The sequence below is a fragment of the Salmo trutta genome, chromosome 9 (genome assembly GCF_901001165.1).
Source record: "Salmo trutta chromosome 9, fSalTru1.1, whole genome shotgun sequence".
Taxonomy (NCBI): domain Eukaryota; kingdom Metazoa; phylum Chordata; class Actinopteri; order Salmoniformes; family Salmonidae; genus Salmo; species Salmo trutta.
In genome coordinates this window covers 23,578,719-23,590,395 of record NC_042965.1, presented here as the reverse complement: position 1 = coordinate 23,590,395, position 11,677 = coordinate 23,578,719, and positions in this window count along the sequence as shown.

Genomic DNA, 11,677 nt, shown 5'->3' with positions numbered 1-11,677 from the left:
TAACCTGTGGTTTGAGTTGAAGGGAGCAGTCCATAAGAGCAGATGAAGGATATGCAGGTTCTGGAAAGATTATGTATGGAGGAATGGCCTAAGATCCCTCCCCATGTAGTCTCCAATCAGATAAAACATTTTAGAAAAAGTCTCAATGCCTTAATACTCGCAAGGTAAGGTGTTGAAAACCGGTGTCAATGCTTTTGACCCCTATCTTTTTTAGATAAAAACATCTATATTATTATTACACTTGTACATGTGTGAAATATGACAAATATAAGCACCCACCTAATTATTATTATAATATAATTTCCCCTTTTTTTGATCATACAATATAGCTCAGTATTTTAATTATTTAATAGTAATTTTTGCTCATCTTTATCAAGGGTGCCAATCATTTCTGTCCCTATTGTATCACTGACACTGGTTTCACTGTCAGTCAACCAGCAACAAACCTGCAGTCCTTTAACATGGCATGAATCATCACTATGGTCCAATCAGACCATAGACCTCCTCACTCCAGCTAGCTCTGTCAGCAGAGGGGAGAACAATAGCTTTGGTCCAGGGTGTTAGGTGTGGCTTACTGCGTCAGCAAGCCACATGTAACGCCCTGGACAGGACCTAGCTGAACAATAGATCTTGGTTTTCTAATCATTCTACAACCACAGAAGAGGCTTTGATGTTCTGATTAGGCAGTTTGACTCCCTGCTTAAAATGTGCTGTGTGAGATATCCCTCTGACCCCTAACCCCTGCTTTGTGAGCACTCATCCTCTCTGCTTCACTCCCAAATTATGTATTTTGTTCTGTTAACCTCAAGTTTTGCACTTGGTGACATTGTGTATTCAAACCGCCCCAAAAATATAATATTAATAACATTTAATTTAAGCTGACAGGTATACTTTAATATTTGATATACAGCGAGGGAAAAAAGTATTTGATCCCCTGCTGATTTTGTACGTTTGCCCACTGACAAAGAAATGATCAGTCTATAATTTTAATGGTAGGTTTATTTGAACAGTGAGAGACAGAATAACAACAAAGAAATCCAGAAAAAAGCATGTCAAAAATGTTATAAATTGATTTGCATTTTAATGAGGGAAATAAGTATTTGACCCCCTCTCAATCAGAAAGATTTCTGGCTCCCAGGTGTCTTTTATACAGGTAACGAGCTGAGATTAGGAGCACACTCTTAAAGGGAGTGCTCCTAATCTCAGCTTGTTACCTGTATAAAAGACACCTGTCCACAGAAGCAATCAATCAGATTCCAAACTCTCCACCATGGCCAAGACCAAAGAGCTCTCCAAGGATGTCAGGCACAAGATTGTAGACCTACACAAGGCTGGAATGGGCTACAAGACCATCGCCAAGCAGCTTGGTGAGAAGGTGACAACAGTTGGAGCGATTATTCGCAAATGGAAGAAACACAAAAGAACTGTCAATCTCCCTCGGCCTGGGGCTCCCTGCAAGATCTCACCTCGTGGAGTTGCAATGATCATGAGAACGGTGAGGAATCAGCCCAGAACTACACGGGAGGATCTTGTCAATAATCTCAAGGCAGCTGGGACCATAGTCACCAAGAAAACAATTGGTAACACACTACGCCGGGAAGGACTGAAATCCTGCAGCGCCCGCAAGATCCCCCTGCTCAAGAAAGCATATATACATGCCCGTCTGAAGTTTGCCAATGAACATCTGAATGATTCAGAGGACAACTGGGTGAAAGTGTTGTGATCAGATGAGACCAAAATGGATCTATTTGGCATCAACTCAACTCACTGTGTTTGGAGGAGGAGGAATGCTGCCTATGACCCCAAGAACACCATCCCCACCTTCAAACATGGAGGTGGAAACATTATGCTTTGGGGGTGTTTTTCTGCTAAGGGGACAGGACAACTTCACCTCATCAAAGGGACGATGGACGGGGCCATGTACCGTCAAATCTTGGGTGAGAACCTCCTTCCCTCAGCCAGGGCATTGAAAATGGGTCGTGGATGGGTATTCCAGCATGACAATGACCCAAAACACACAGCCAAGGCAACAAAGGAGTGGCTCAAGAAGAAGCACATTAAGGTCCTGGAGTGGCCTAGCCAGTCTCCAGACCTTAATCCCATAGAAAATCTGTGGAGGGAGCAGAAGGTTTGAGTTGCCAAACGTCAGCCTCGAAACCTTAATGACTTGGAGAAGATCTGCAAAGAGGAGTGGGACAAAATCCCTCCTGAGATGTGTGCAAACCTGGTGGCCAACTACAAGAAGCGTCTGACCTCTGTGATTGCCAACAAGGGTTTTGCCACCAAGTACTAAGTCATGTTTTGCAGAGGGGTCAAATACTTATTTCCCTCATTAAAATGCAAATCAATTTATAACATTTTTGACATGCGTTTTTCTGGATTTTTTGTTGTTATTCTGTCTCTCACTGTTCAAATAAACCTACTATTAAAATGTATAGACTGATCATTTCTTTGTCAGTGGGCAAACGTACTTAATCAGCAGGGGATCAAATACTTTTTTCCCTCACTGTAAGCATGTATGAGCCCTTATTATGTCTTATTATAATAGTTTTACTGACTCAATGGTTGTACTTTAGTAAGGATTATTTTGAGATAAGATGTTTATAAGGAGGTCATATAGCATCGTAATGCATTAAACCTGTCATGTTACCAAATTTACTTTTTTTTATTCACCCACAGTACCATGCATAGGCTATAGAGTGTGTTTACATATTGTTTATGTCAGAATAAAACTTTAAAAGTGTATTTTTGTCACAAGTGTTTTTTATTTCGTTTTTTGACAGGCTATCGGATTGACTTATTCAAATAAACTGGTTTACAATTGAATCCTACAGAGACTAAGAACCATATATATGTGTTTAGAAAAATATGAGACTTCATGAATCATGTTTTGATAATGAAGCATGTGTCAGGGGTTTGTAGTCCTTCCTGCACCTGACCCTTTGGTTAGGTTCATTGTAGTTTCTCACGCCAGATCAGGGTGCTCTGCATGCTCCACCCCAGAGACCAGCTGAGGGAATACCTGCCAGAGAGACCAGAGGAATGTGTATCTGAGCCTTACCAGGAGGCAAACATGTACCCACTGCAGCCCAATGTCTAGAGGAACGTTCAGAGTTAGTTTATCAGCATCTCATCCACTGCAACAATATTCACATGCTACTGCTGGTCTTTGTGTGTGGGAACTGATCTGTGTGTGTGTTGGAGTGTGTGGGAGCCGGGGTTCACAGAGATTAACTACATGTTATAAGAATGGCGGTGAACTGTGAAACCTGTCTGACTGGTAGGCAAGTTGAGAACAAGTTCTCATTTACAATTGTGACCTGGCCAAGATAAAACAAGCAGTTTGACACATACAACAACACAGAGTTACACATGGAGTAAATGTCACGTCCTGACCATAGAAGGATGTTATTTTCTATGGTAGAGTAGGTCAGGGCGTGACGGGGTTTTTTCCAGTTTAGTTTTTCTATGTTGTCATGTTCTAGTTTTGTATTTCTATGTTGGTTTTGTTTGGGATGATCTCCAATTAGAGGCAGCTGGTCCTCGTTGTCTCTAATTGGAGATCATACTTAAGTAGGGTTTTTTTCTACCTGGGTTTGTGGGAGATTGTTTTTTGAGTAGTGTATGTTTCACTCTGCGTCACGGTTTGTTGTTTTTGTTCGTTTAGTTTATTGTGTATGTATTGCATAGTTTCACAGTGTAAATAAAATGTGGAACGACACACGCTGCACTTTGGTCCGCTTCTCCTTATGACAGTAAAACAAACATACAGTCAATAATATAGTACAAAAATAAGTCTATATACAAAGTGAGCAAGTGAGGTGAGATAAAGGAGGTAAAGGCAAAAAAGGCCATGGTGGTGAAGTAAATACAATATAGCAAGTAAAACACTGGAATGGTAAATTTGCAGTGGAAGAAAGTGCAAAGTAGAAATAGAAATAATGGGGTGCAAAGGAGCAAAATAAATAAATACAGTAGGGGAAGAGGTAGTTGTTTGGGCTAAATTATAGATGGGCTATGTACAGGTGCAGTAATCTGTGAGCTGCTCTGACAGCTGGTGCTTAAAGCTAGTGAGGGAGATAAGTGTTTCCAGTTTTAGAGATTTTTGTAGTTCGTTCCAGTCATTGGCAGCAGAGAACTGGAAGGACAGGCGGCCGAAGGAGGAATTGCCTTTGTAAGTGACCAGAGAGTTATACCTGCTGGAGCGCGTGCTACAGGTGGGTGCTGCTATGGTGACCAGCAAGCTGAGATAAGGGGGAACTTTACCTAGCAGGGTCTTGTAGATGACCTGGAGCCAATGGGTTTGGCGACGAGTATGAAGTGAGGGCCAGCCAACGAGAGCGTACAGGTCGCAGTGGTGGGTAGTATATTGGGCTTTGGTGACAAAACGGATGGCACTGTGATAGACTGCATCCAATTTACTGAGTAGGGTATTGGAGGCTATTTTGTAAATGACATCGCCGAAGTCAAGGATCGGTAGGATGGTCAGTTTTACCAGGGTATGTTTGGCAGCATGAGTGAAAGATGCTTTGTTGTGAAATAGGAAGCCAATTCTAGATGTAACTTTGGATTGGAGATGTTTGACGGGAGTCTGGAAGGAGAGTTCACAGTCTAACCAGACACCTAGGTATTTGTAGTTGTCCACAATTTCTAAGTCAGAACCGTCCAGAGTAGTGATGCTGGACGGGCGGGCAGGTGCGGGCAGCGATCGGTTGAAGAGCGTGCATTTGGTTTTACTTGTATTTAAGAGCAGTTGGAGGCCACGGAAGGAGAGTTGTATGGCATTGAAGCTCGTCTGGAGGGTAGTTAACACAATGTCCAAAGAAGGGCCAGAAGTATACAGAATGGTGTCGACTGCGTAGAGGTGGATCAGAGAATCACCAGCAGCAAGAGTGACATCATTGATGTATACAGAGAAAAGAGTCCGCCCACGAATTGAACCCTGTGGCACCCCCATAGAGACTGCCAGAGGCCCGGACAACAGGCCCTGCGATTTGACACACTGAACTCTATCAGAGAAGTAGTTGGTGAACCAGGCGAGGCAATCATTTAAGAAACCAAGGCTATTGAGTCTGCCGATGAGGATGTGGTGATTGACAGAGTAGAAAACCTTGGCCAGATCAATGAATACGGCAGCACAGTATTGTTTCTTATCGATGGCGGTTAAGACATCGTTTAGGACCTTGAGCGTGGCTGAGGTGCACCCATGACCAGCTCTGAAACCAGATTGCATAGCCGAGAAGGTGCGGTGGGATTCGAAATGGTCGGTAATCTGTTTGTTGACTCGGCTTTCGAAGACTTTAGAAAGGCATGGTAGGATAGATATAGGTCTGCAGCAGTTTGGGTCAAGAGTGTCCCCCTTTTGAAGAGGGGGATGACCGCAGCTGCTTTCCAATCTTTGGGAATCTCAGACGACACGAAAGAGAGGTTGAACAGGCTAGTAATAGGGGTTGCAACAATTTCGGCAGATAATTTTAGAAAGAAAGGGTCCAGATTGTCTAGCCCGGCTGATTTGTAGGGGTCCAGATTTTGCAGCTCTTTCAGAACATCAGCTGACTGGATTTGGGAGAAGGAGAAATGGGGAAGGCTTGGGCGAGTTGCTGTGGGGAGTGCAGTGCTGTTGACCGGAGTAGGGGTAGCCAGGTGGAAAGCATGGCCAACCATAGAAAAATGCTTATTGAAATTCTCAATTATAGTGGATTTATCGGTGGTGACAGAGTTTCCTATCCTCAGTGCAGTGGGCAGCTGGGAGGAGGTGCTCTTTTTCTCCAAGGACTTTACAGTGTCCCAGAACTTTTTTGAGCTTGTGTTGCAGGAAACACATTTCTGCTTGAAAAAGCTAGCCTTGGCTTTTCTAACTGCCTGTGTATATTGGTTTCTAACTTCCCTGAAAAGTTGCATATCACGGGGGCTGTTCGATGCTAATGCAGAACGCCACAGGATTTTTTTGTGTTGGTTAAGGGCAGTCAGGTCTGGAGAGAACCAAGGGCTATATCTGTTCATGGTTCTACATTTCTTGAATGGGGCATGCTTATTTAAGATGGTGAGGAAGGCATTTAAAAAAAATAACCAGGCATCCTCTACTGAAGGGATGAGGTCAATATCCTTCCAGGATACCCGGGCCAGATCGATTAGAAAGGCCTGCTCACTGAAGTGTTTCAGGGAGCGTTTGACAGTGATGAGTGGAGGTCGTTTGACCGCTGACCCATTACGGATGCAGGCAATGAGGCAGTGATCGCTGTAGAGGTGTATTTAGAGGGCAAGTTGGTTAGGATGATATCTATGAGGGTGACCCGGCTTTGGGGTGGTACCTGGTAGGTTCATTGATAATTTGTGTGAGATTGTGGCCATCAAGCTTAGATTGTAGGATGGCTGGGGTCTTAAGCATGTCCCAGTTTAGGTCACCTAGCAGCACGAGCTCTGAAGATAGATGGGGGGCAATCAGTTCACATATGGTGTCCAGAGCACATCTGGGGGCAGAGGGTGGTCTATAGCAGGCGGCAACGGTGAGAGACTTGTTTTTAGAGAGGTGGATTTTTAGAAGTAGAAGTTCAAATTGTTTGGGTACAGACCTGGATAGTAGGACAGAACTCTGCAGGCTATCTCTGCAGTAGATTGTAACACCGCCCCCTTTGGCCGTTCTATCTTGTCTGAAAATGTTGTAGTTAGGGATGGAGATTTCAGAGTTATTAAAGCGAGTTAAACGAGAACCAGGACAACTTCTTTCATTCAACAACACAACAGTTGACATGAAGCAGTGTTAAGGTTGGATGATGAGTGGGTGGATGAGTAGAGATGCAGTTCCTCATCTCTCCAGTTGGGGTCAGGCTTTACTTAAAGGAAAGGGAGATGGATGTGTTTCCTAAACAACAGAGATATTGGGGGCCCAGTACTTAACCATCTACACTGAACAAAAATATAAACTCAACATGCAACAATTTCAAAGATTTTACAGATCATATAAGGAAATCAATAAATGGACTTAAATTCATTAGGCCCTAATCTCTGAATTTTACATGACTATGAATACAGATTTGCATCTGTTGGTCATAGATACCTTAAAAAAAAGGTAGGAGCATGGATCAGAAAACCAGTCAGTATCTGGTGTGACCATCATTTGCCTCATGCAGCGCAACATATCTCCTTGGCATAGAGTTGATCAGGCTGTTTATTGTGGCCTGTGGAATGGTGTCCCACTCCTCTTCACTGGATGTACAAAGTTGCTGGATATTGGCGGGAACTGGAACACGCTGTTGTACACGTCAATCCAGAGCATCCCAAACATGCTCAATGGGTTACATGTCTGGTGAGTATGCAGGCCATGGAAGAACTGGGACATTTTCAGCTTCCAGGAATTGTGTACAGATCCTCGCAACATGGGGCCGTGCATTATCATGCTGAAGTGATAAGGTGATTGCGGCGGATGAATATTACGACAATGGGCCTCAGGATCTTGTTACGGTGTTTCTGTGTATTCAAATTGGCATCGATATAATGCAATTGTGTATATTGTCCGTTGCTTATGCCTGCCCATACCATAACCCCACTGCCACCATTGGGCATTCTGTTTACAACGTTGACATCAGCAAACCACTCGCCCACACAACGCCATATATGCTGTCTGCCATCTGCCCAGTACAGTTGAAACCGAGATTCATCCGTGAAGGGCACACCAGTGGCCATCAAAGTTGAATATTTGCCTACTGAAGTCTGTTACAACGCCGAACTGCAGTCAGGTCAAGACCCTGGTAAGGAAGACGTGCATGGAGATGAGCTTCCCTGAGAATGCTCGCTAACAGGGACGTAAACAAATGTATACACTTTATTTTTTAGAAATACGCTTTTTGTGCATATGGAACATTTCTGGGATGTTTTATTTAAGCTCATGAAACATGGGACCAACACTTTCCATGTTGCGTTTATATTTTTGTTCAGTGTAGTTTTATGCCTGTGCAATAATGACTGCCTCAACTCTAAATGACTCTCTGCCCTGTGGCCCTGAGGGCTGTTACTGACCTCTGAATGTTACGTAATCAAATCAAATCAAATCAAATTTATTTATATAGCCCTTCGTACATCAGCTGATATCTCAAAGTGCTGTACAGAAACCCAGCCTAAAACCCCAAACAGCAAGCAATGCATGTGAAAGAAGCACGGTGGCTAGGAAAAACTCCCTAGGAAAAACTCCCTAGAAAGGCCAAAAACCTAGGAAGAAACCTAGAGAGGAACCAGGCTATGAGGGGTGGCCAGTCCTCTTCTGGCTGTGCCGGGTGGATATTATAACAGAACATGGTCAAGATGTTAAAATGTTCATAAATGACCAGCATGGTCAAATAATAATAATCATAGTAGTTGTCGAGGGTGCAACAAGCACGTCCGGTGAACAGGTCAGGGTTCCATAGCCGCAGGCAGAACAGTTGAAACTGGAGCAGCAGCACGGCCAGGTGGACTGGGAACAGCAAGGAGTCATCATGCCAGGTAGTCCTGAGGCATGGTCCTAGGGCTCAGGTCCTCCGAGAGAAAGAAAGAAAGAGAAAAAGAGAGAATTAGAGAGAGCATATTTAAATTCACACAGGACACCGGATAAGACAAGAGAAATACTCCAGATGTAACAGACTGACCCTAGCCCCCCGACACATAAACTACTGCAGCATAAATACTGGAGGCTGAGACAGGAGGGATCAGAAGACACTGTGGCCCCATCCGATGATACCCCCGGACAGGGCCAAACAGGCAGGATATAACCCCACCCACTTTGCCAAAGCACAGCCCCCACACCACTAGAGGGATATCTTCAACCACCAACTTACCGTCCTAAGACAAGGCCGAGTATAGCCCACAAAGATCTCCGCCACGGCACAACCCAAGGGGGGGGGCAACCCAGACAGGAAGACCACGTCAGTGACTCAACCCACTCAAGTGACGCACCCCTCCCATGGACGGCATGGAAGAACACCAGTAAGCCAGTGACTCAGCCCCTGTAATAGGGTTAGAGGCAGAGAATCCCAGTGGAGAGAGGGGAACCGGCAAGGCAGAGACAGCAAGGGCGGTTCGTTGCTCCAGCCTTTCCGTTCACCTTCACACTCCTGGGCCAGACTATACTTAATCATAGGACCTACTGAAGAGATAAGTCTTCAGTAAAGACTTAAAGGTTGAGACTGAGTCTGCGTCTCTCACATGGGTAGGCAGACCATTCCATAAAAATGGAGCTCTATAGGAGAAAGCCCTACCTCCAGCCATTTGCTTAGAAATTCTAGGCACAATTAGGAGGCCTGCGTCTTGTGACCGTAGCGTACGTGTAGGTATGTACGGCAGGACCAAATCGGAAAGATAGGTAGGCGCAAGCCCATGTAATGCTTTGTAGGTTAGCAGTAAAACCTTGAAATCAGCCCTTGCCTTAACAGGAAGCCAGTGTAGGGAGGCTAGCACTGGAGTAATATGATCAAATTTTTTGGTTCTAGTCAGGATTCTAGCAGCCGTATTTAGCACTAACTGAAGTTTGTTTAGTGCTTTATCCGGGTAGCCGGAAAGTAGAGCATTGCAGTAGTCCAGCCTAGAAGTAACAAAAGCATGGATTAATTTTTCTGCATCATTTTTGGACAGAAAGTTTCTGATTTGTGCAATGTTACATAGATGGAAAAAAGCTGTCCTTGAAACAGTCTTGATATGTTCTTCAAAATAGAGATCAGGGTCCAGAGTAACGCCGAGGTCCTTCACAGTTTTATTTGAGACGACTGTACAACCATCCAGATTAATTGTCAGATTCAACAGAAGCTCTCTTTGTTTCTTGGGACCTAGAACAAGCATCTCTGTTTTGTCCGAGTTTAAAAGTAGAAAGTTTGCAGCCATCCACTTCTTTATGTCTGAAACACAGGCTTCTAGCGAGGGCAATTTTGGGGCTTCACCATGTTTCATTGAAATGTACAGCTGTGTGTCGTCCGCATAGCAGTGAAATTTAACATTATGTTTTCGGATGACATCCCCAAGAGGTAAAATATATAGTGAAAACAATAGTGGTCCTAAAACGGAACCTTGAGGAACACCGAAATTTACAGTTGATTTGTCAGAGGACAAACCATTCACAGAGACAAACTGATATCTTTCCGACAGATAAGATCTAAACCAGGCCAGAACTTGTCCATGTAGACCAATTTGGGTTTCCAATCTCTCCAAAAGAATGTGGTGATCGATGGTATCAAAAGCAGCACTAAGATCTAGGAGCACGAGGACAGATGCAGAGCCTCGGTCTGACGTCATTAAAAGGTTATTTACCACCTTCACAAGTGCAGTCTCAGTGCTATGATGGGGTCTAAAGCCAGACTGAAGCGTTTCGTATACATTGTTTGTCTTCAGGAAGGCAGTGAGTTGCTGCGCAACAGCTTTTTCTAACATTTTTGAGAGGAATGGAAGATTCGATATAGGCCGATAGTTTTTTATAATTTCTGGGTCAAGATTCGGCTTTTTCAAGAGAGGCTTTATTACTGCCACTTTTAGTGAGCTTGGTACACATCCGGTGGATAGAGAGCAGTTTATTATGTTCAACATAGGAGGGCCAAGCACAGGAAGCAGCTCTTTCAGTAGTTTAGTTGGAATAGGGTCCAGCCTAGCAGTCGGTAATAGTTCTTCCAGCCTAGCAGTCAGAAGGCATCAACCACCTCCAAGTCAGTCCAGCAACTCTACTCAAGTAGTTGATGAGGAGAGTAGTGTCGTGACGTGACTATCATTAATGTGATGACTGTTATTCATTAAATAATGACCTACTATGTTTAATTGTTATTAGATTAAATTAATCATGTAACAATTAACTCATTAGTAATTTGGGGCACCGCAGGAAAAGTTGTTTAAAGAGTTACCGTCTCCCGAATTAACTCAAGAATATATAGATATAACAGTCACTAATTAATAATTTCCTCATATCAGTCTCATTCTGAACGTCGCAAACTTCGTGAATCTGCACAAACCCGAGTCTCACTGATCATTCCGTACCACACATTGATTTAATTATTTATTTACTAACAAACTAAATGATAACATAGGATACACACACGGTATAGGTTATTATTGATTAGAAACTTAATATGATGACAACAGGTCCCTAGCGGACTCAAAATATGACACTTGTTACACAAGATGGAGAGTTAAAGAGAGCGAGAGAGAAAGAGAGACAAAACTTGGAGACATTTGGGAACTACACTCACACTAATCCTAATTCCTTGCCCTGAACTGCCCCTCTTTTGGGTAAGAAGTAATGCATGTATTTACATGTTGAAGGTGTTCGTCGGGTATCTCTGTTGGGCCAAGGCCTTTCGTGGAAAGGGTTCCGTTTTGTGAGGAGGGTTGATTGGGCCTTCTCCTTCGGACAGCCTTCTCCTTCATTCTCAGGTGTAAGTCTCTGATTGTCCACAAGAGGTCACAATGTCCTTCTTAGTTGTCTGTTAACTTGCACTCATTCTGGAAGAGTGGTCTTCTGAGGACAGCTAATCAGCCATGTTGATGATTCCAGAGCAGTGATGAGAGCAGTGTAGGCGATGATGATTTGAAGAGAATAACCAGATGATCCTACCTAAATTCACCTTCTTAGATACAGTACTCAACTGTAGCATTGGATTGTTAGAGGTTCTTTTGTCTTCTTCAACCTCATGTTCGTTTCAGGGTCGTCACTATCGTAGATCTCGCT